At 42.7% G+C, this 26,094-nt stretch overlaps 2 protein-coding genes across 5 annotated transcripts in view; one reads left to right on the forward strand and one right to left on the reverse strand.

Moving 5' to 3' along the window:
- Positions 1–26,094, reverse strand: part of LOC119972782 (elongation factor 1-alpha-like) — a 143,291-nt gene that overhangs the window by 97,639 nt on the left and 19,558 nt on the right. The window lies entirely within an intron of this gene.
- The window catches only part of fam49bb (family with sequence similarity 49 member Bb), a 229,742-nt gene that overhangs the window by 413 nt on the left and 203,235 nt on the right, over positions 1–26,094 (forward strand). Inside the window, exon 1 of one of the 4 annotated variants that reach the window (XM_038810160.1) lies at positions 38–162. The exons of 1 other annotated variant lie outside the window; for it this stretch is intronic. The gene's annotated coding sequence lies outside the window, so the exon portion shown is untranslated. Of the gene's footprint in view, positions 1–37; positions 163–26,094 lie in introns of those variants that run through there. 2 more of the 4 variants (XM_038810156.1, XM_038810163.1) reach the window with 2 other exon arrangements.

A 26,094-nucleotide genomic window follows, 5' to 3' on the forward strand; every position in this document is an offset into this window, starting at 1 on the left:
TTGTGACCGAGATGGTGTTACAAACCTGAACCAAATGACGTACAATTGACCAACCCGGAAGTAACAGTTCTTGCACTTTCAGCTTGAAACTGCCTTTTATTGAAGATTACTTCCCGTTTTAACAAACTGTACGCTTTTTTCTCTCCTCCTCCTCTCAGTAAGGTACAGTACGATCGTTTTATTTTCCATTATTGAAACAGGAATATCGCACAAATGCATTATTTTTTGTGATTGTGCTTTTTAGAATGTGATGCTTAGCGTTAGTTGGATTCGCTAAAATGAAAATCCTCGCACCTGGAGAATACATTAAATTAGAATTGTGCAAAGGATCGTGAAGGAGACAGATTTTGCAACGTTTTATGTAGTTTTCTAAAGAATACAATGATTGACCTTATTTTCAATTGAGGCAATCTTTGATGTAGATATATTTCTGCATCGCCCTGATTTTTCAAATATATTTCTTTCCGGAGGATACGAATTCGGATCTCAGTGAATGAGAAGCATTCATAGCCTGAAGGTTGGAGGAGGATAGTGCAGCTGTAGAGGGTGACATTTCCTCTAGGTCCAAAAGCCCGCCTTTTAAAAGCAATTCCTCCTATTTTTGTCTGCATGTTACTGTTCCGGTAATGTGTGTAGGCCTGCTTTGCAAGATTTTGAAAAAAATGTTCAATATACGGGTTAGGTGGATTGGCCATGCTAAATTGCCCGTAGTGTCCTAAAAAGTAAGATTAGGGGGGGTTGTTGGGTTACGGGTATAGGGTGGATACGTGGGTTTGAGTAGGGTGATCATTGCTCGGCACAACATCGAGGGCCGAAGGGCCTGTTCTGTGCTGTACTGTTCTATACATGTACAAACTGGTAGTGCAATAACATTATACAGTGGAAATAGGCTTTGTTGATAATTTCCGGTTTGTGTACATTAACCTTAATGTTTTTATAAATGCTAAATTGTATTTTAATTTTGGCAACTGGAAAGGCATCATTTTGAATCAAATTTAAGGGTCGGAGTAGAGTTAAATTTGGCACCCTATAAGTATATAATACCCTTTTTAGACTTGTTTTTTTTACATATATTCACTGATCACAAACAACTTATGTGACCAGTGGCAAAACTACATGCAATTTTGAGTTTTTCCTATTATCTGCTAGACAAAACATATTACTAATTTGACTTAATTTATTCCTTTAAATCTGCCAGTGTCAAAACTGAGTTGTACAAATCAGAAATATGCTTTTAATTGGGTGCAACAGTGAAGCTGCACATAGTCATATAATGATGACCGTGCCTGGTTTATCAAGCATGCAACAAAGTGGCACTTTCTTGCATAAAGGATGGAAGTTAAGCGGGACAAGTTAATTGATGAGCCTCCTTAAGAGGCGCTATTTGGACTTTGCACGGTCAGTTTTATAGTAAATTTGGTGGAGACACCAGAATACGTCATGAGTCTGGTCTTGTGTATAATATTGGGATATCAATTAAAATATTATATACTAATAGATCTTCTGTGACATTGCTCATGGTAAATCATGGGATGCAGTCAAACATGATGTCTGAAATGTGATGGCTAAAGTGTGGACATTGCAGGAAATATACAATACTTTAAATATGTTACCAGTGGCATTCACATAGCAAGTTAGATTATATGGTCACACTTGTGTTGCTGATACTCACTCTTGCCTACCTTAGTCTCTTTTTCTCTTCTCTCTCTCAAACTTGTTACTTCTCTCTATCTCTCTATATGTTTGACTGGAAGGTAGAGGTTGGTTTGCCATTTGGAGTGAGTTTTCAGGAAAATATGGCCCTCAACAATTCCCATCCTCAATCATACATACTTCACCTATTTGAGTCCATAGCATTGCTTAACTCTTTATCTTCCTACTGCTCATTCACCTTGCCACCATTCCCTGATATCGCCCACTATACCCACATCTTCCTCTTTAAATAAATTACTTAGCTGTTCAACTCTTATTTCCTCCCTTTCTTTCTCCACATGTATTTTACTCTTAAAGCTGTTTTAAAAGACAGAAATATTATATCTTTCAATGCACAACGTAATACTGTTGAAAGGAAGTTGCATGTAAATTTACCTGCTGCTTTATGGGTTCGTAAATACGTGCTGCGATCAATTACAGGATCATTTTTCTATAGACCTGTAAGTCTTCAGCTTTTCACCAATACCAATAAAGTTAATTTCTCTGTGGTAACTTATTATCTTTTCAATATTTATAATTCAAAGCCCTTTCTCCAAGTCCCTGAGCTGTCCATTACACGTAAATAAATATTTATCTTCCTTTTAGATAATTTCAATTTGATTCCTTATCTAGCCTTTTGGGACAGGGGCTCCTGTGTTCCCATCCTTTTGAATAAAGATAATTTTCTGTGGATTAAATTTTAACTGGCTTCTCATACCAGAGAGTAATGTCTCTTCCTATCTGCCCCAGCAGTTTAATTCATTATTTTTGAACACCTTAATCAGATAACCTCCTGATTCTAAGCTAGGAAATATAATCCAAGCTTGTCTGACGTAGCCAAATCCCTTCAGCGCAAATCTTATCCTGGTAAATCGTCAGAGGACTTTTTCCAAGCCTAATATATCCTCTCTAAAGTGAGCACCCAAAGTGAAATGTTTATTAGTTCAGTAGTACTTTCTTGCTTGCTTATATGTTCTTTATTTCTATAGTTCTAGTAGTGCATTTGCTTTTTACATCTGTGAATCGCTTTTAAATGGTTTTATTCAATGAACCCACAAAACTTCAAGTTAGATAGTATTCTAAACTGTATTTCTTGCATTACAAGTGTACTGCCTTTAATTTATTACCATAGCAATTTGTACTTGCACAGTGCCTTTAAGATTAAAATCTCTTCCAAAGCATTCACAATTACATACCAAAAATAAATGGATACTGAGCCACAGAAAGTCTTATTAGGAAAAATTACAAAAATTTTGGTCATAGCAGGTTTTAAAGAGTGCCTCAAAGAAGCAGAGATGGGGGGATTTGTTTAAAGGAAATTCATCTGGAGCCAAGTTGAGTGAAGGTATGGCCATGGCCACAAGTGAGGGTGTGAAGGGAGGTGGAGTTGCACAAGTCCTCTGAATCATCAGAGGTATAGAGTCAGAAGCTCAGCTCAGGGCCAAATTAAATGCTTAATGGTTTTAAAGTCTGGTTCAGCCTGTGATGGTGGTGGGGGAGGAGGAGATGGAGTCAATGATGAGGGTTCAGAGTTTGTGGCATTGGTTTTTCCAATGTTTTGTCACATTAACCTGCATTGGCTTACTGCCTAATGTATCTATTGATTTGTTTGTAATTTTCTGCTCTTTTTCAAAGTTGATTTTTGCCTCCTAACATGTATCATCTTCAAATTTGTCATACGTGGTCTTTAGTGGACATCATTAATTAACTGCTTGTGAATTTGAAAATATCCCAGTTACCCAACTTTTTTCTTCCTACCTTCCAACTAATCTATATGGTCACCAATCTCGTGTGCCTCAATTTTAGCATGCAATCTATTGTACAAAACCTTATTGAATGCCTTCCAAAGGTTCACCTGACTGGCTGTCAGGAACTTTAAATGTTAGAAACAGGAGTAGGCCATTCAGCCCGTTGAGCCTGTTCCATTATTCAAGATGATTATATCTGATTAGCCACTGCCCCCCCCCCCCCCCCCCCCCCCCCCACCGACACATATTGCATTGATATTTAGAAATCTTTGAAACTCTACTTTAAACATAATTGAGCTTCCGCAGTCCTCTGGGGTAAAGAATTCAAAAGATTCACCACCCTCTGAGTGAAAACATTTTGCCTCATCTTGGTCCTAAGTGGATTCCTCCTTATTGTGAAATTGTGTTCCCTGGTTCTAGACTTCCCAATCATGGGAAACACCTAACCTGCATCTACTCTGTCCATCTACTCTGTGTAACCCTTTAATTAATTTGTCAACTTCAGTGAGATCACTTCTCATTCTTTGAATCCCTTGAGAACACAGACCCCAGTTTCCCCAGCCTCTCTTCAAAAGACAGTCCCACTGTACCAGTAACAAGTCTGGTGAACCTTCATTGTACTTGCTCTATGACAATAATATCCTTCCAAGGAAAGGGGATTAAAGCTGCAGATGCTACTCCAGATGCAGTCTAACTAAGGTTTGCTACTCCTGTGCTTAGATCCTCGTGCAATAAAGGCTAACATACATTTGCTTTTCTAACTGCTTGCTGCACCGGCATGTTGGCTTTAGTGACTTATTGACGAGGACACCCAGGTCCCTTTGTACATCTACATTTCTAATATCTTATCATTTAAGAAATACTCTGCATACCAGTTCCTCCTACCAAACTGGATAATCTGACATGTTTCCACATTATATTCCATCTGCCATGTTCTTGCTTACTCACTAAGTCTACAAATCCTCTGAAGCCACTTTGTATCTTCCTCACAACACATATTCTCACCTAGCTTTGTGTCATCTGCCAACTTGGAAATATCAAATAGGGCCCCACATCCAAATAATTGATACAGATTGTGTGTTGGCATGAGGCAATGCCAGGTAGACTGCAGTATGAAGGAAAGCAGGTTTTATTGGCAACTAACAAGGGTAACTTTTATACAGGCACAGAATCTCTACAGGTCTTCACATTCTGACTCCAGGGTTAAGGCTGACCAGGGCCAAGGCAGCACGGTGAAGCAGTGGTTAGCACTGCTGCCTCACGGCACAGAGGTACCAGGTTCGATCCGGCTCGGGGTCACTGTCCGTGTGGAGTTTGCACATTCTTCCCGTGTTTGCGTTGGTTTCGCCCCCACAACCCAAAGATGTTCCGGGTAGGTGGATTGGCCATGCTAAATTGCTCCTTAATTGGAAAAAATGAATTGGGTACTCTAAAATTTATTTTTAAAAACTCTGACCAGGGCCTCGCTCCCCGGACCCTATGATTCCCCCCCGCCCCCCCGCCCCCCCGCCCCATTGGTCAGGGTTCACGTGCTCCCGCACGATAGGCCTGAATCTGTCACATGACCCTCAAAGACACATCCCTTAAAGGGGCCATGTTACGAATAACATATTTATGAATAAGCTATGTACAGTTCCTATATACAATATAAGAGCTGAGGAACACAAAGGAAGAGACTCCATAACAGTCCATCACAATGTTAAATAGGCAGCACGGTAGCATTGTGGATAGCACAATGGCTTCACAGCTCCAGGGTACCAGGTTCGATTCCGGCTTGGGTCACTGACTGTGCGGAGTCTGCACATCCTCCCCGTGTGTGCATGGGTTTCCTCCGGGTGCTCCAGTTTCCTTCCACAGTCCAAAGATGTGCAGGTTAGGTGGATTGGCCATGATAAATAGCCCTTAGTGTCCAAAATTGCCCTTAGTGTTGGGTGGGGTTACTGGGTTATTGGGATAGGGGGAGGTGTTGACCTTGGGTAGGGTGCTCTTTCCAAGAGCCGGTGCAGACTCGATGGGCCGAATGGCCTCCTTCTGCACTGTAAATTCTATGATAAATGATAAACTTCTCAGGGGGTTTTCTGGGTCCTGTAGACCGCCTTTGTCTCCCAACTGGCTCCTCCAACTTGGAGGAATCAACAGTAGCATCCTTGACAGAATGTCTCTGAAAGTCAAACAACTCTGCAGGGTTATTGCCTTCTGTAGTTTCTTCCTAGGTAATCAAAGAGTTTCTTCAAGACTCGTCGATTCCCTCTGTTCTGGCTCCACCACAGGAGCACTGGTGCTGCCTGCCAGCTCCAAATGTTCCGAGTTTGGGGTAGTAGTTCCCCGGCTTCTCATGTGGTCAATGTGTTTCTTCATTGTCCTACTTTTCAAATCTGCCACAATTCGATCTGGTAGCCATAATGGGCCTGAGGCGAAGTTTCTGACTAGGACCAGGTCGCCCACTTGGAATGACCTGCCCCTTTTTTGTGAAGCATTCTGTTTCCACTGGGAGGTCTGCCGTGCCTCCACCCACTCCGCAACATTTGGGAAAATCCAAGTCCAAGTGGGTCTGGAGACGGCAGCCTATTAGTACTTCTGCGGGTACAATGCATTTGGTGGTATGGGGCGGGTTGTATTTTAAGACAAAAGAAAGTTGGCCAATCTAAGATGTAGTGCTCTCATGGACTGCTTTTTCATACCAGCCTTGAATGTTTGCACAGCTCTTCCCGCTAACCCATTTAGAACATAGAACAGTACAGCACAGAACAGGCCCTTCGGCCCTCAATGTTGTGCCGAGCCATGATCACCCTACTCAAACTCACGTATCCACCCTATACCCGTAACCCAACAACCCCCCCCCCTTAACCTTACTTTTATTAGGACACTACGGGCAATTTAGCATGGCCAATCCACCTAACCCGCACATCTTTGGACTGTGGGAGGAAACCGGAGCACCCGGAGGAAACCCACGCATACAGGGGGAGGACGTGCAGACTCCACACAGACAGTGACCCAGCCGGGAATCGAACCTGGGACCCTGGAGCTGTGAAGCATTTATGCTAACCACCATGCTACCCTGCTGCCCCGAGGCAGTGTGATAAGGGCTGTTCAGATAAGGTGAATGTCATTTGTTTGGACGAAGTGCTGAAAGTCCTCTCCAGTGAAAGGACGTTTGTCAGGCAATATTACTTCGGGAAGGCCACGGGTAGCAAACATTCGCCATAGGGCCACTACTGTGACTGCCGAGGCTGTTACTCCCATCTCTTGAACCTCCAACCACTTTGGGCGTTGACCAAAACGCAGAACATTTTGCCCAAGAAAGGGCCAACAAGGTTCACATGTACCTTTGTCCATGGGTGGCTAGGCCACCCTCATCATGGAGGTTGGCTGTAGGTGGCAGCATCCGCTCTGTCTGGCAGAGGCCCCACGGGCACCATGTTCAGTATCCTTATCTATGCCAAGCCACCAAATGAGTGAGTATTTTCAGTTTTGCCAGGCCTAGTTGGGCACAATGCAATTCTTGCAAGAACAGCTCCTGGGCTGGTGGTGGTACGACCACTCGAGAGCCCCAGAAAATGACTCCATCCTTGCAACTGAGTTCATCCTTAAGATTAAAGTAAGGCCTTAATTGGTCAGATTTATCATGGTGCCACCTGGTTAAGATCATGTGTTTCACTTTGGACAGGACTGGGTCACATTTTGTCCAATTCTTTGTGACCAGACAAAACTTGCAATGTGTTCAAAAAGTACATGCCAGGATGATTTCCTGAGATACTGACAGCGTGCCAGGTTCTTTGGAAGTGGGAGCCGACTCAGCGCATCAGCGTTTGAAATTTGCGTGCCTGGCTTATACTGAATGATGTATTTGTAGGGCATCAACATTAAAACCCATTGTTATAGTCTGGGAAAGACAATTGGAGGTATTGGCTCATGAAGGAGGCCCAACTTGTGGTCCATTATTGTCATGAAATATCGTCCATAAACATACTGGTGAAATTTCTTGACACCATAGATTACGGCGAGGCCTTCTCAATCTGTGCATATTTATGCTCGGCATTAGGCCTCTCTGAGCCATCCTCCATTTTACAGATAGGACTGCCCTATCCTATATGGCAATGCAGGTCAGAATGATGGGTTTTCTCGGGTGTCATGGGTCTGCCCAACAACAGGTCTGCCCAGCAACAGGTAGAAATCTGCCTATCAACAGCAGTAACCAGCATTCAAAAGGCATAATGAGATGCAATTTTAAAAGTAACGAGATTCAGGTGTCTAGACAAATGATACATAGTTGTCAGAAGTGTAGAGCTAGTTTACATCTAACAGCCAGGAAGAGCAGTTTACATCTAACAGCCTGCGAGGCCGGTCTTCAATCTAACAGCCAGGTTCAAAGGCTACAATCTAAGTCTTCGAGCCAAAGACGTGCAGAAACCTTTATAAAGACAGTTTAAATATCTTTGCTAGACCAGGAAAAAAATGTTTCCTCGTCTTGACTATCAATCCTGTAATGTCTGGTAACTATAAGCTGAATTTGACTTCCAGATTTACTTAATTTGGACATTGTTTGGCGATGACTTATGGGGTCCAGGCATCATAGATATAGTTTGGAACAAGGGGTGCATTCTACATAAACTGTGTGTGTGTTTAGTGATTCATATACTTAATTTCCTAAAGTATTGTAGTCCTGTTTGTGTATATTTGTCTTTTCTTTAATAAATATGACTTGGCTGGTTATTCTTACTGGGGCTTCAATCACACCATTCTGAAAACAAAACTATGCACCCCCACAAAGCGGCGTTCCAAGTTGGGATATCCTCGCAGATGCCATCAGCGTGGTTTGTGACACAGGTCAAAGTGAACCAATAGATTTGATAATTGTAGGACCCACTGAGCGTGTTGGAAGACTTGCTCCTATGGTTTCTTAGGAACAATGGAAACGTTGGTATTTTCTTTTTTTTTCTTTCTTTTTTTTAATAAATTTAGATTACCCAATTATTTTTTCCAATTAAGGGGCTTTTTAGCATGGCCAATCCACCTACTCTGCACATTTTTGGGTTGTGGGGGCGAAACCCACGCAGACACAGGGAGAATGTGCAAACTCCACACGGACAGTGACCCAGAGCCGGGAACGTTGATATTTTCTTAACAGCATGTATAATGGTGCCACTGTCGTTGCTAGGTAGGGGGTAAAATGTCAATAATAGTTTACCATCCCTTAGAAGGACTTTAATTCTACCAATTTCTTAAGTGCCGGGACTTTTCTTATGGCTCTCACCTCATCTTCGAATGAGTGCAGGCCTCTTTAATCCACTCTGAACCATAAGTAAGTGACCTTACTAGTCTGGAAAGTGCACTTCTCGTATTTCAGTTGGATTCCCGCAGCGCTGAATCTTAGCACCTTTTCTGAGCTTGCCAGGGGCTCCTCATGTGATATCCCTGTTACCAGGACATCATCCATGTGGATGACCACCTTTGGGATGCCCTGTGTAAATTTTCCATTGTGCGCTGGAATATCGCACAGGCCGAGGAGATGCCGTAGGGTAAGCTGGCATATTGAAGCAGGTCTTTATACGTGTTAATTGTCGCAAGCTTTTGGGAATCTTCATCTAGTTCTAGCTACAAGTAGGCATGACTGAGGTGGAGTTTGGTGTACATGTGCCACCCCCCCTCCCGCCAACTTTGTATAAAGATCTCAATTCGCATGAAACTGCGTATTTATCTACTCGGGGGCTGCCTGGTTGATTGTAAGCTAGCCATCCCTGCATATCCTAACTCAGCAGGCCAATTTTAATACGGGGCAATGGAGGCTGCCCATTCTGAAAACTGCACGGGTCTGATAATTCCCATTCTTCAAGGTGTTTCAAGTTTGACTTCCGCTTTTTGATGCAAAGCGTAAGGGTACCGGGCTCGCTCTGTAACACCTTGGTATTAAGTTTGGGTTAAAATAAATCTTGGTCCTTACTCCTTTTATTCAACCCAACGCGTTCCGCAACATGTCTTTATATTTGCATAAGACTTCCTGGAAGACACTGTCCGGGATTTTGAAAATTTCCAACCAGTTCAACTTGATTTGGTGCAACTAATCCCACCCCATAAGACCTGGTCCATAACCCTTGACAATTATCATAGGTAGCTGGACTTGACACTGGAGTCACAGTTGTTCCTAAAACCTTCAGGGTCGCCCCCGTATATGTCGCCAACTTGGCTGTTGTGTCACTCAAGTTCAAAGACTGAATGCCTCCTTGAAGGTATTTAAACAGCTTTTCACCCACAACCATGGCCAGTAGTGTCAACCTGCATCTTTAGTTATCTTGCACTTACTGTGAGGACTATCGCTGTTTGGCTTACTTTCACCAAGTTTAATTTGTACATTCCCGGTTCTTCATCTGAATTCCTCTCCACTTGATTTGCTAGAGCCATGACTTGCTGCTTTTAAAAAAGAATTCTGCTCTCTGCCTGGTGTGGCAGTGTGCCTGGATGTTGCTCTTCCTATTGCACCAAAAACAAATAAACTCTCTGCACTAGCACGATTCTCCCCACATCGATAGAAACTGTCTTGACTTCTGGGCTGACAGCTCTATTTCTTTGCTGGCCACCGACTACAATCCTGTTCCTGGGATCGTGGTTGAACTTTCTCTATGCTTGTCTTGCCTTGCAGCCATGACACCCCACAACTGGTTCACCTCACCCTCTTGCACGCTCTGACATGCTCCCTCTCTCCGCACTCAGTTGCCTGAACAATCTCGATTACCCGGTCTAGGGTAATCTTCGTTTCAGCCAGAAGATTCTTTTGCTCACTTGAGTTGTTAATATTGCATATTAAACTATCACGTCGCCAAGTGCTGCACCAAGCTCACAATGTTCGGCCATTGCGAGAGTCTGGCAACGAAAGCGGAGATCTGTTCTCCTGGATCCCTGACATCCGAGTTAAACTTGTATCTCTGTGGTATGATCGAGGGTCTGGGTTGAAATGCTCCCTGACCAGCTTCACCACTGTTCAAATGATATCAAGTCAGGAGCCTCCTGGGACATCAAAGTTCTTACAAGGTTGTTGGCCCACAAACTGTCAATAGGATAACTTTCTGTTTATCCTCCCCTGTTATTTCATTTGCCGCAAAGAAGTAACAGAGCCGCTCAATCATATTGGCTCCAACCCCCCCCCCCCCCCCCCCCCCCCCCCCCCCCCCCCACCCTCGGTCAAATGGCATTTTTCACTCTGTTGAATGATATTGTCAATGCTTCCTGACTTCTCTGTTCATTTTGGAGGCTTCTCCCTTACCCTTGTGGCATGTGAGAGTACCTTTAAGAAATTGAGGTTTATAAAATAGCTGTAGTGGATGTACCTTTAAGAAATGGGTGTTTATCAGTGATGTCAGAGTGTGGGTGGAGCTGGGCTGTCTGTCTCTTTTACTTTCACTTTGGGCTTGCAGCTACATGGTGTGTTTGGTTTCGTTTTAAATTTGGAGAAGCTGCAGTCACAGCAAGATGTGTACGAATCTCTGAAAGCTTATGAATGTTGATTTGGTGATTTCAAAGTGGTAACTGTTCTCAGTAGTGAAGCTAAACCTGATGTCTTTCTGTAAACAGGGTTTTTTGCCATGTTGCAAAGAAAGATTAAGAGTTACTCAGAGTACTGTATTTTATGGGGGATTTATTGGTGTTGATAGTTGTTAAGATGTTTACTGTGGGCTTATAAAGTGTTAACTGGTTTCATAAATAAACATTGTTTTAATTTAAAAGTACTGTAGATTTCTGTTGCATCACACCTGCAGAGTGGCCCGGAGTGCTCCCCATAAGCACAAACTATTCAAAGTTGTGGGTCAGGTGAACTTCATGATACACTTTGGGGTTCTCTAAACCCTGGCCCAAACACTTGAATTCAACGACTGTGGGCCTGCAATACATCCGGCGTATACACGTTACCAATGTGGTGATTTGAGGCAATACCAGGTAGACTTCAGTATGAAGGAAAGAAGGTTTTATTGACAACTAACAAGGGTAACTTATATACAGGTACAGAGTCTCTATACAGGTCTTCACACTCTGGCTCCAGGGTTCACTTTGATCAGGACCCTGCTCCCCAGGCCCCTCGCCTTTTCCCATCGGTTGGGGTTCACAAACTCCTGCACGATGGGCTCAGAGCCAGTCACATGGACCCGCCCCTTCTAGGGATTACACTGCACACAAATTGGGAACAGTTGGGGCTCAAGTACTGATCTTTGTGGTACCTGATGTGTTGGGCTGGCTGGGTCGATGTGGACTGTACTTGATGCAGTGTAGCGAGAGACAGACTTCCAACACTTGATGAGATGCAACACGATTTTATTTAACATCTGAACTATAATACATGTTAAACTGTGGGTTGACACTATGCTGACTTGAAGGGAAACCTGACACTAGCCTGACCAGACTTACTAGCTACCACATGGTGTTTGCACTGGCTAGCTCAAGAGCTCTGACTGTCTCAGAGGCTTGGTCCCGAGAGAGAGAGGGAAAACTGGTGCCCTCTGGCTTTATAGTGGTCGTGTCCTGTCTGGTGATTGGCTGCTCTCTTCTGTGTGCTTACCGGTCATCCTGTGTGTCAATCACTGCCTGTCTGCACTCCATTATATACATAGATGTATATTATGACAGTATCTACTAGTCACAGCCTGCCAATGCAAGAATGACCCATTTGTTCCTACTTTCTGTTTTATACTTGTTAGCTTTCCAGTTTATTACATTCTACCCCAATGTGCTTTTAATTTGATAACCAACCTCTTCCAGGGGCTGGTTTAGCTCACTGAGCTAAATCGCTGGCTTTTAAAGCAGGCCAGCAGCACGGTTCGATTCCCATACCAGCCTCCCCGGACAGGCGATAGAATGTGGCGACTAGGGGCTTTTCACAGTAACTTCATTGAAGCCTACTTGTGACAATAAGCGATTTTCATTTCATTTTCATTTCCTCTAGGAAACTTTGTCAAATTCCTTTTGAAAATTCAAGTATCCCATATCCACCAATTTCACCCTTTACCATTGTTATTAGTAACATCCTCAAAAAACCCAACAGGTTCGTCAAACATGATTCCCCATTCATAAATCTATGTTGACTATGCCTAACCAAATTATTATCCAAATGTCCATTTATCACATATTTTCTAGCATTTTCCCTATTACTGATGTAAGACTAACAGGTCTGGAGTTCCCTGTTTTCTCTCTCCCTCCCTTCTGAAATAGTGAGGTGACATGTGCCACCTTCCAATTTGCAGGGACTGTTCAAGAATATGTAGAATTTTGGAAGATGATCACCAAAGAATCCACTATCTCCACAGCTACCTCTTTTAGCACTGGGATGTGGAATATCAGGACCAGGGGACTTATCAAACTTCAATTCCATTAATTTATCCAATACAATCTTCTTACTAACAGTAATTTCCGGATTTCCTTTTCTGGGAGAATTCTTGTATCTTACTCAGTGAAGATAGACACAAGGTAATCATTTAACTTCTGTTCCCTATTATAAGTTCTGACTCTGCCTGTAATGGACCCACATTTGTCTTGGTCAAACCTTGCCTTTTTATGTACCTATAGAAGCTTATACAGACCGTATATCTTTGCTAGTTTACATTCATATTGTATTCTCCCTTTCTTTATCAGTTTCTTGATCCTTCTTTGTTGTATTCTAAAATGCTCCCAATCCTCAGGTTTACTACTATTTCAGGCAACTTCATAGGCCTTTTCTTTTAAATTTATATACTCCTTCCTTTGTTCGCCCTCATTGACTGACTTTTCTTTTGTGATTTTGTGCTTTGAAGGAATGTATAATTACTGAAAACTAATAACTGTTCAAAGACAATCTATCACACATGTACCATCAAACATTCTCCATGGGGAGAATGGGATCAAAGCTATGGGGAGAAAGCAGGGTTAGGCTATTGAGTTGGATGATCAGCCATGATCATGATGAATGGCGGAGAAGGCTCGAAGGGCCAAAAGGCCGCCTCCTGCTCCTATCTTCCATGTATCTATCTAAACCTTTTAATTTATTTTCCAATCCACGTCATACAATTTGCCCCTCATACCTTCATATTGTTTTTGTTAAAATTTAATACCCTGGCTTTCAAACATAAAGAAAATGTTATCATATTATGGTCACTCATCGCGGAAGATTATTTTACAACAAGATTATTAATTAGCCCTTTCCCGTTACATGATACTAGATATAAAATAGCCTGTTCTCTAGTCGGTGCCTCAACATACTGCTCTAGAAAGCCATCCCCAACACACTCTAGAAAGTCATCCTCCACAGATTTAGTGCTCATTAGATTTTCCCAGTCTATGCAGATTGAAATCACCCACGATTACTGTATTATCTATGCTATATGCTTCTTTAATCTTCTGATTAATACTATGCCTTAGTCTAACACTACTGTTTGAGTACTATGAATAATTCCTACCATTGTTTGCACCCTTTGCTGTTTCTTTGCTCGAGACAAACAGAATTTGCATTTTGTTCTTCCGATCCAAGATCCTCCCTTCCTAATGCTGATTCCATCTCTTATTATAAGTGTAGCACCATCTCTTTTTCCTTTTTCCTGTCCTTCCTAAATGTCAAATATCCTTTAATATTCAGTTCCCGTTGGACACTCTGTAGCTACGTTTTTGTAATGCCAATTATATCATGAACCTTTACCTCTATTTGTGCCTTTAAACCATCTACCTTGGTACAAATGCTGTGTGCATTTAGGTAGAGTGCCCTTAATTTTGTCTTTTCACCATTATCCTGAATTCTAAGCTTAATTGCTGCTCATCTTTGTTTTGCCTGCTATCTCATTCACTTACTACTTTTCTACTTACTGATACCGGCTTTACTTCCTTCCAATCTGAGCCACCCTTCAACTCCCATCCCCCTTACAAGCTAGTTTGAATCTTCATCAACTGCACTAGCAAATCTCCCTGTGAGGATATTAGTCCCAGTCCTGTTAAGGTGTAACCCATCCAGTTTCTACACCTCCCAGCCACCCCAGAACCGGTCTCGATACCTCAGAAATCTAATGCCCTCCCTCCTACACCAATTCTCCAGCCACGTGTTCAATCGCTCGATCCTTCCTATGCCCATGAGCATGTGATACTGGGAATAATCCTGAGTTCTGTCTGATCCCCTGACTATTGAATCCCCTATCACTATTTCTCTTCCATTTTTTCCCCTCCTGCGCACCTGAGTCACCCATGGTGCCATGGACTCGGCTGCACTCCGCTAAGGAACCATCGTCCTCATCAGTATCCAAAATGGAAACCGCTGAAGTAGCAAGATAGAATTGGGGACACTTGCACCACCTGCCTGTACTATCCACATTGTTCTCTTATCAAGGATGCATAACAGTGTTCTGAAACTCAAAGCTGAACCTTCTGCAGCAGGTGACGCTTCTTGCAGATCTGCTGTTATAGGATAACATGGTGCATCCATGACTCGCATACCGCAGAATGTACATTCCACCTAGCTGAACTGACCTGCCATACCGTAACTTTAAAAACTGTTCTTGTTACTTGAATACAGGAAGTCCCCACTCAACGCATCTCACAAAATGTAATTTGCATTAAGGTAGCTCTCCAATTATAAGCTAGCATTTGTCTTGTATTGCTGCTTTATTGGCTCAATGTCGTCATACACCTAGACATCCCTTTGTGACTTCCATGTTGAGCCTGCGAGAGATGGGTCTCGGGGCTTGGATAAGATGATGAGGAAGCAATATTGGGAAGGGGATTTGAGCTTCAGACACCATGTATGTATTGCGTCATTTTTTTTGCTTAACATCGTTTATCAGTTTCTGGAAAATGAAGTGACAACTTCCACGATGTTCCTCTTCCCACAAAAAAGTTCTGACTCTGACAATCAGCTTCAGGGCTGGACTTTTGCTACCAAGGAGGGTAGGTCGAATAGGGAAACTCCCAACTCAGCAGATCTGCTTCAGTGGGAAGTTCCCTAGATGACCCAATTTTTGTGCTGGGGGTGTTAGGGCAGGGTTTGCAATGGTGTTGGGCCTGCAACCCCAGAGCAGATTGGAGATGGATAAGTGCTGCCTGCCTTGGTTCTGTGGTGCTTAGACCCGACTATTTAGTTTAATTTTGGTCCTTTAGCCTCCACTCATCACATCCTACCCACTTGCCATGCCTCCATACCAACCAATGCCAAGCCATGGCTCCCAACCACCCTTATGGTCCCTTATAACCCCGGTGCCAACTCATCTCTGTGATGCCCCCCTTCTGAAATGCCTTCTAAAGACCCACCGCCATGGCTTGAATTTCCCTGTACTTTATATTTATCAGATTTCTCTCTTCTATTATAAGGACCAAAGCTAAATATTCAAGTGGCTGTGTCCTTATGCCATCCTCTATTACTGCAAGACCTAACTCTGCTTTACCATATTCTTTATTTTCAAGGACAAAAAATAAATATTTGTATCTTTATGTTCTCCTTCTTTACTCTCCATATTATTTCCGTGACCATTTCCTGTTGCTTTCTACAACTTTCCAACCTCATCTCTCTTTAAATGTGTATTCTACTTTGTTTAAATTTTGTAAATTAATTTGCACTGTCTCAGAATTAGCTCTTCTGCTTTTCAGAATTTATAAACTCTGCATTATAAATTGTTTTATAATGCACTTAAAATAATTTGAAATTCATAATATTTTTAGAGCTTAATTATTTTTGGGTGATGTAAATACAGTCCATTAAATTGGTTAGAAGAGGTGTGAAACAAAAGAAATCGTATGCGGATGTCTTTTATTTTTCTCCTTTATCATAATCTGGTGACATTTTAAAGCCTAACATTTCAAATATAAGAGACATTATAGAAGTAAGATTAGTGAAACATTCACGATAGTAGTCAAAAACACAAATAATTTCATTGTTAAATTTAAGTATGTTATTGTAAAATAAGTTTAAAAAACAAAAATTCTGTCATGCCTGTGACCTTTTATTTGTAGTTGAAATAGAAAATGCTGAAAATACTCAGCAGGCCAGGTCGCATTAGAGACGAGTGAAAGAAAATTAATGTTTTAGGTCAGTGACCTTTCAGGTTGATGACTTTAAAAAAAAAATTTAGAGTACCCAATTCATTTTTTCCAATTAAGGGCAATTTAGCGTAGCCAATCCACCTAGCCTGCACATGTTTGGGTTGTGGGAGCGAAACCCACGCAAACACGGGGAGAATGTGCAAACTCCACATGGACAGTGACCCAGAGCCGGGATCGAACCTGGGACCTCGGCACCATGAGGCAGCAGGGCTAACCCACTGCGCCACCGTGCTGCCCAGGTTGATGACTTTTAAAACTATATTATCAAACTAAGAAAAAGTCAGATAAAAAAAAATAAAATTTAAGTGTTTTGAATTATTTGATTAGTTCACCTTCTCTTTCTCTCATTGATTAATAGAAAAAGGACAGCCAATTAGATCGCTCCCACAGATAAGAGTTATATTCTAATATAACAAATGGCCTAGTTCCAATTTCCAGCCTCTGGTTTTATAATCAAACTAAATAATTAAAACGTAACGTAGAAAGGAAAGAGAGGAAGGTCATGTATTCTGAAACAAGGCTTCGAGCCGTGGCTCTTGCCTTGCGTCACTCCATTGACAGTTCCAAAATCATTTGTGCTATGCTAACAGATAATTCTTGTATATTTCTGTTGTGTTGAACTTATGGTCCAGTGAGGTTCCTCCCAAAAATAAAGTTGGTTGGAAATTTTAAATCAAAACTGACTCAGCTTAGAATTTATATGACTTTTGAAATCATTTTTGTGGTTAAAGAATATCCTTTGTTAGTAGGTTTTGGATTGAGTTATGGTGGTGAAATAACTTGTTTACATTGTGCATTTCAGTCTCTCAATGTGCTTTGTTTTAACTAACTGCATTTGCAGCACAATGCTATTCAGTAACTTTTCAGCCAAATTGTGGACAGCAAGATCATACAAACCACAATTAGATAAATGGTTAGTCAACATCATGGCCACTGATGGAGGCCAGAAATACCAGATAAACCAACCTTCCCTGGTCTATTCACCCCCGTGCATGTGCAGACATACAAAATGGCTATGGGGCAAGTTAGGGTCTGGCTAGCCTGCTGATATAATTAAAATTAGCACAGAGCTGCAATTGCATTAATTAATTTACTGATTAAGTTTTGATGATAATTACCAATATTAACTGTACTAACACCTAATATATATAGTAGAATAGCTCCTAGGAAAATTACCAATAATAATGCCAACAAGAGTAGCAGATGCACGAAAATACCATCACATGCAAGTTGCCCTCCAAGCCACATACCATGCTGACTTGGCACTACATCACCATTCCTTCACTGTTGCTGGGTCAAAATTCTGGACCACCCTTCCAAAAATCATTGTGGAAGTACCTACATTATGGACTGCAGTGACCACTACTTTCTCAAGGGCAGTTAGGGATTGGTAATAAATGCTGGTCGAACCAGCAATGCCCACACCCCATGAAATAATTTTTTTAAAAGATCAGCCTCTATGGGGATCTTAACAATGGGAAAACATGTTTTGTGGGAGCATTACTGCACAATATAGGGAATATATAGAAGCTGATTCTTTTCATGTTTATGAATTCTATTTCCCTGAGCTTTGGTGAAAAGTTTCAGGTACCTTTCCTCACTAGTCTGGCAATGCTTCAACTCCGAGGAGGCTATAACACTTTCCACAATGCCAAATTCTTCGTACAGTGGTTCTATGTCAGTCTTTTTAAGATTGCATTTGAACACCATTGCAAGATTCTTCAAAGGACATAGCATTAGCAAGGGTTAATTTGGAAGTTCTGTTGGGAAAGCTAGTTTTCAGACAAGTCATATCTGTCTCCCAAATACCTCTTGACTCTTCTGTAGAAAGTAATAAAGTCTCTCTTATGTTTCCTGTAGAAAGTTATAAAATCTCTCTCGTATTTTTCTGTCAGTCTGTCATTCATTGCAAAGCCAAAGATCTTTCCCGAATCCTCCTCTTATCAGCTTGTACACCGAGAGGACCCTGACTAAATTTTCAATATGCTCCATGTATATTTTCAGAACTTTGCTGAGAAAGGGAAAGTAAAGCTCAGACAATTTTTTTGCAACCATTGTTCACGATGCATCTTCAGAGTATTTTGGGGCAATCTTCCTTATCTAAATTCTGAAAGTAGATTGTCACAGGTTTCCAGTATTTCTGTAATCTGACAATAGTCGGCAGGAGGGGAAGCCACCTGGTCACATTGTGCTTCAATAGATTGCACTCCACTTCAACAAAGTCACAGAACTCCCTCAATAGATGCGTTCTGCTTATTAAAATGGTCAAGTGAACATACACCTTGAGGATGATGTTTTCCACATTAAACATCAAAGTTTCCAACAGACTATTTTACGCAATGCAGCATGGTATTGAGCCAGTTAGCTGTAATTTAGCCTTTTTGTTTTTGGTAAACTCTTATGATTTCCGGAATTAATACTTGCATTATCAGCTAAATACATGGAAAGTCTCCCTAGACTGAGGTCGAAGAGACTGTGTTTGGATAATATTTCTGCTGCAATTTCTTCTGAGGTTTCTTGGTTATTACTATAGAAATCCAACAGTAAACACCCCTTCTCAAAATTGAAATATCTCAAATTTAAGAGGAAGCACTTTGCTGCACCCTTGTTTGAGACATCGATTGCCAAAGAGAATAAAAGATATTTGCTTTAATGAGGAAGTGCTTCTGTACCGAATGCGGCACTAGAATGTTCCTGGTGTTTTCAGCTCTGGTTTACCACACGTCAGGACTCTCGCCATGGAGGAGACACTGTAGATTTCTTTATCAAATTTTAGGCTGCAGTAAATAGTCTTGTAAGTTTGGCAGTGCCTCAGCAGCAGTCACTGTATCATTTTTTATTATTGCAGGCAATATAAAAAAGGATCACTGATTTTTTTTGGAAAATATTTTATTGAGGCATTTATAATTTTAAGCATTGAATTTAAAAAAAAACAAAAGCACAACAATATAACCAACAACTCCCCCACCCCACCCCAAGCACAAACCCCAGCCAACATGACACATGACATTACACAAACAGTGCTACCTTCCCCAGCCACCCCTCCATTGGTTCTCCTGCCCTTACTTGTCTCTCCCATGCCTCATGCCCCCCCCCCCCCCCCCCCCCCCCCCCCCCCCCCCCCCCCCCCCACCGCTGACAGCTTAATTTAAGAAGTCGATGAACGGCTGCAAACCCCTGCAACAAACCCCTCAAGGCAAATTTAATTTTGTCAAGTCTGAGAAACCCCACCATGCCGCTAACCTACACCCCCGACTTCGGGGGTTCCGAGTCCCTCCATCCTAGTAAGACCTGTCTTCGGGCCACCAGAGAGGCAAAGGTCAGGACGTTGGCCTCTCTCACCTCCTGGGCTCCCGTGTCTTCCGACACACCAAAGATCTCCACCTCTGGACTCAGCGCCACCCTCACTTGTAAGACCTCTGGCATGACGTCAGCAAATCCCGGCCAGAAACCCCTCAGCCTCGGACAAAACATATGTACATGGTTCGCCGGAACCCCGTACAATGTCCACACCTATCCTACACCGCCCCAAAGAACCTGCTAATCCGGGCCACAGTAATGTATGCCCTAAACTGTATTAGGCTGAGCCTGGCGCACGACGAGGACGTATTAACTCTCCTCAGGGCCTCCAAAAGATATCAATGATGACGTATCAGCACTTTGTGAGTTAAATTTGTGCTTTTCTGCCATAATATGCTGATTTACATCTCTCCTTGGTGGCTGACATTGAAGTCACATCAGTACAAAGTACAGGTTGCTTTTTGCTATTCTTTTGACCTTTGACATTTCGAATTGGTATATGGGGGTATGTGACAGGATATGTGTGTGATGAGAACAATGGTAGGATATTTTTTCCCATGCACTCGTTGACCTTGAAATAAATTTCAATTATTGATAAAGGTATTGGAATAGAACATAGAACATAACTTCAAGAAATGGCTCCACCAGTTAATTTATAAGAAACGGCATTTTATTCCAACAATAAACAACTATTTACAGAGTGCTTTAAATGGTCTTTCCGCACTCTGCTCTAGGGTTCAACTGCTGGGACAAGTCTCAGTACGTCTCAGTGAATTCCCAGCTCCCTTCCCTGATTGTACTATCTTGTCATATAACCACTCCCTCAGAGAATGTCCCTTCTAGCTACTACATTTCTTCCACCTATAAGACCCTTTATACACATGGGAACCGTTAAATTATACATGGGAATAGTTAAATTGTAATTGTATGCGGGGTGATCCTATATGATAGCAGAAACCTAGTAAACTTGTCTTTAAGGATGCAGGTGGTTGCTTTTTCCAGCCAGCCTGCCTCTTGGCCAGTCCATTAGATGAAGGATGGTACAGTGCCATTCTGATGTGTTTATTCCGTTAAAAGTCATAATCTTCTGAAATTCAAGCACCGTTCAAAGCCATTTCGTTGTCTGAAACAAGGACATCTGCAATCCCATGGATTGCAAAACACTGGCACAGATTCTCAACTGTGGTGTAAGCAGTTGTGGATCTCTTAAACGCCTCCATCCACTTTGAATGGACATCCATTAGTAACAAAACATTGCGCCAATAAATGGCCTCACATAGTCAACGTGAACCCTAACTCATGGTCAGCCTGGCTATTCTCATGACAGCAGGTAACATTTGCTGAAATTGGCACTGATTGCAGTGGTTTACCATTCTTTCAATTGTTGCGTCGATGCCAGGTCACCACACGTAGCTTCTTGCTAGCATCTTCATTTTAGACAGGCCGGGATGGGCACAATGTAACTCTTCCAGCAATAATTCTCTTCCTGGCCTGGGGACGACCACTCCCGATCCCCAGAGGATTATCACACCCCCCCAAACCTGAACTCGTCTTTACGGATCTGGTAAGGCTTAATTTCCTTTGAAGCTCAAAATTTCAATTTCACCTGTTTTACCTTCGATAACACTGCATATCTGTTTGTCCAGTACTTGTTAAGCTGACTCTGGCAAAGTATCTAGAAAATTCATGGCTATTCTTGTCTCTGCTGCTGCTGCATCCATCTCTGGCAAAGGAATATGACTCAGGGCATCTGCATTGGATATTTGTGTCCCGAGACTATCTTTAATGGTGTACTCGTGAGCCGACAAGAACAACACCCAACATGGCAGCACGGTGGCGCAGTAGCTAGCACTGCTGCCTCACGGCACCGAGATCCCAGGTTTGATCCTGGCCCTGGGTCACTGTCCGTGTGGAGTTTGCACATTCTCCCCGTGTTTGCGTGGGTTTCGCCCCCACAACCCAAAGATGTGCAGGTTAGGTGGATTGGCCATGCTAAATTGTCCCTTAATTAGAAAAAAATATAATTGGGTACTCTAAATTCATTTTCAAAAAGTATTTACTTTGTATATCTATGTATGTCCTATGTTGTTTTTTCATGTATGGAATGATCTGTCTGGACTGTACGCAGAACAATACTTTTCACTGAACCTCAGTATATGTGACAATAAACAAATCCAAATCCAACCATCCATAATAGTTGACCATCCCCAGAAAGGATTTGAGTTCTGAGGTATTCCTTGGGAGCTGGTACCTCTTGTTGTTTCACCTTTTCCTCTGCAGCTCCTGTATGTCGAACCCAGGTAAGCCACTTCATTAGCCTGGAAGGTGCACTTTTCTCTTTCGAGATGGATACCAGCTTCCTGGAACCTCCTTAATACTATTTCTAAATACGCCAAGTGTTTTTTTTTGTAGGTTCTGGTACTAATACGTCATCCAAGTACACAACGACACTGGAAAGCTTTGCAATAAACTCGTCATGTTTCATTGGGAATATAGCACATGCTGATGAAGCTCCAAATGGCAAGCGTGTGTACTGGTGTAACCCCTTATGGGTGTTTATGGTCACATATTCCTTCGAGGCATCGCCCAGCTCCAGCTGCTGGTAGTCATGACACGTGGCTGCAGGGATGGTGTAGGAGGGATAGTTTCAGTTACGTGGATAATTGGAGCACATTCTGGGGAAGGTGGGACCTCAACAAACAGGATGGTTTGCACCTAACCCAGAGGGGCAACAATATCCTGGGAGGAAAATTTGCTAAGGCTTTTCGGGGGAGTTTAAACTAATTTGCCAGGGGGATGGGAAAACGAGCTGTAGTCCGGAAGCCAGTGTTGAGAGTAGTGAGGTACTGAGGAGGAAATCAAGGTCGTAGGAGTGTACCGGCAGGCAGGAAGGTAAACATGGAGCGTGGATTGGTACTTGGGACTATGATGTTGTGGCCATTACGGAGACATGGTTAGAACAGGGGACAGGAATGGTTGTTGGAAGTTCCGGGGTATAGATATTTCAGTAAGAGTAGGGAAGGTGGTAAAAGAGGTGGAGGAGTAGCATTGTTAATCAAGGATAGTTTAATGGCTGCAGAAAGGCAGTTCGAGGTGGATCTGCCTACTGAGGTAATATGGGCTGAAGTTAGAAATAGGAAAGGAGTGGTCACATTGTTAGGAGTTTTCTATAGGCCCCCAAATAGTAATAGAGATGTGGAGGAAAAAATTGCACAGCAGATTATGGATGGGTGTGGAGGTCTTAGGGTAGGTGTCATGGGTGACTTTAACTTTCCAAATATTGATTGGAACCTCTATAGGTCGAACAGTTAGGACGGGGCAGTTTTTGTACAATGTGTACAGGAGGGTTTCCTGACACAATATGTGGATAGGCCAACAAGAGGTGGGGCCACATTGGATTTGAAACTGGTTATGAACCGGGTCAAGTGTTAGATTTGTTTGTGGGAGAGCGCTTTGGTGATAGTGACCACAATTCGGTGTCTTTCACTATTGCAATGTACAAGGATAGGGCCATACGGCAGGGCAAGGTTTGTAATTGGGGGAGGGGTAATTATGATGCGATTAGGCAAGAATTAGTCAGCATAAGATGGGAACAGAAACTGTCAGGGAAAGGTACAAATTAAAAGTGGAGCTTGTTCAAGGAATAAATACTGCATGCCCTTGATAGATATTTCCCTGTCAGGCAGGGTGGAAATGCCCGTGTGAGGGAGCCATGGTTCACAAGAGGTTGAATGTCTTGTCAAGAGGAAAAAGGAAGTGTATGGAAGGATGAGAAAAAGAGGTTCAGTTGGGTTGCTTGAGGGTAACAAGGTAGCAAGCAATGAGCTAAGAAAAAGGGCTTAGGAGAGCTAGGAGGGGGCATGAGAAGTCCTTGGCGGGTCGGATCAAGGAAAACTCCAAGGTTTTTTACTCTAATGTGAGAAATAAAAGAATGACCAGGGTGAGGTTAGGGCCGGTCAAGGACAGTAGTGGGAACTTGTGCATGGAGTCAGAAGAGATAGGAGAGGCGTTGAATGAATACTTTTCTTCAGTGTTCACCGAGGAGAGGGGCTATGTTTTTGAGGATGAGTGTGAGATGTAGGCTGGAGGAGGTAGATGTTCTGAGGGAAGATGTATTAGCAATTTTGAAAATCCTGAGGGTCGACAAGTCCCCTGGGCCAGATGGGATATATCCTAGGATTCTTTGGGAGGCAAGGGATGCGATTGCAGAGCTTTTGGCTTTGATCTTTGGATCCTCGCTGTCCACAGGGATAGTGCCAGAGGACTGGAGAATGGCAAATGTTGTTCCTCTGTTCAAGAAAGGGAATAGGAATGACCCTAGTAATTATAGGCCGGTTAGTCTTACTTCGGTGGTCAGTAAGTTAATGGAAAGGGTCCTGAGGGATAGGATTAATGACCATTTGGAAAGATGCAGCTTAATCCGGGACAGTCAACATGGATTCGTGAAGGCTAAGTCTTGCCTCACAAATTTGATTGAATTCTTTGAGATAACTTTGAGGTGTGTCGATGAAGGTAGAGCAGTTGATGTTGTATACATGGATTTCAGTAAGGCGTTTGATAAGGTTCCCCATGGTCGGCTCATGAAAAAAGTAAGGAGGTGTGGGATAGAGGGAAATTTGGCCAATTGCATAAGTAACTAGCTATCACATAGAAGACAGAGGGTGGTGGTGGATGGAAGATTTTCAGACTGGAGACCAGTTACCAGCGGTGTACCACAGGGATCAGTGCTGGGTCCTCTGCTATTTGTGATTTTTATAAATGACTTGGAGGAGGGGGCTGAAGGGTGAGTCAGTAAATTTGCTGATGACACCAAGATTGTTGGAGTAGTGGATGAGGTGGAGGGCTGTTGTAGGCTGCAAAGAAATATTGATAGGATGCAGAGCTGGGCCGAAAAATGGCAGATGGAGTTTAACCCTGATAAGTGCGAGGTGATTTATTTTGGTAGGCCAAATCTGAATGCGGATTACAGGGTCAACGGCAGGGTTCTGAGGAATGTGGAGGAACAGAGAGATCTTGGGGTTCATGTCCACAGATCTTTGAAGGTTGGCACTCAAGTCGATAGGGCCGTGAAGAAGGCCTATAGTGTGTTAGCGTTTATTTACAGGGGGCTTGAGTTTAAAAGCCGTGTGGTTATGCTGCAACTGTACAGGACCCTGGTGAAACCACATTTGGAGTATTATGTGCAGTTCTGGTCATCTCATTATAGGAAGGATCTGGAATAATTGGAAAGGGTGCAAAGGAGATTTACCGGGATGCTGCCTGGATTGGAGGGTAGGTCTTGTGTGGAAAGGTTGAGGGAGCTAGGGCTTTCCTCTTTGGAGCGAAGGAGGATGTGAGGCAACTTAATAGAGGTTTATAAGATGATGAGGGGGCTAGATAGAGTGGACGCTCAGAGACTATTTCCTTAGGTGGAAGCAGCTGTTACAAGGGGGCATAACTATAAGGTTCGGGGTGGGAGATATAGGAGGGATGTCCGAGGTAGGTTCTTTACTCAGAGAGTGGTTAGGGTGTGGAATGGACTGACTGCTGTGATAGTGGAGTTGGATGCTTTAGGAACTTTCAAGCGGTTATTGGATAGGCACATGGAGCACACCAGAATGACGGGGAGTGGGATAGCTTGATCTTGGTTTCAGACAAAGCTCCGCACAACATCAAGGGCCGAAGGGCCTGTTCTGTGCTGTACTGTTCTATGTTCTATGACACATGTCTAACTTAGTGAATATTTGACCTCCAACCAGTTTCTCATATAGATCTTTAATTTTGGGCATCTACTTGTCCAGCTTTGTGACCTGGTTCACTGTCAGCTTGAAATCCACGCAGGTGTGAATGGTTTTATCTGTTTTCACAACTGGAAAAATGGGTGCTGCCCACTCTGCAAATTGTACCGATTGAATGACGCCTAGATCTTCCAGCTTTTTAAACTCTGTTTCAGTCTTCTCTAATAATGTATAGGGCAAAGGTCTAGCCCTGAAAAATCTTTTTCCGAGTTCACATGCATTCTCACCTTGACTCCTTTTATATTCCCCTGTTCTTCCAGAATCTTGGTACTTGCGTGGGTCCCCTTGGATTTCCTAGAGCCTATCACGCCCCATTAAGCTTAGTCTCTGACCAGCCAACACGGCTAAAGCTGGCAGATTGCTGTCGATAGCTCACTCGGGTCATCCTTGTGCCCATTATTTTTATGGCCTCCCCATATATCTCGTCAGGCTGGTCCCAGTGTTCTTCAACCTCGAGGTGAATCCCTTCATTTAAAATTTTTTTTAGAGTACCCAATTAATTTTTTCCATTTAAGAGACTATTTAGCACAGCCAATCCACCC

The sequence above is a fragment of the Scyliorhinus canicula genome, chromosome 10, assembly GCF_902713615.1.
Source record: "Scyliorhinus canicula chromosome 10, sScyCan1.1, whole genome shotgun sequence".
Classification (NCBI taxonomy): Eukaryota; Metazoa; Chordata; class Chondrichthyes; order Carcharhiniformes; family Scyliorhinidae; genus Scyliorhinus; species Scyliorhinus canicula.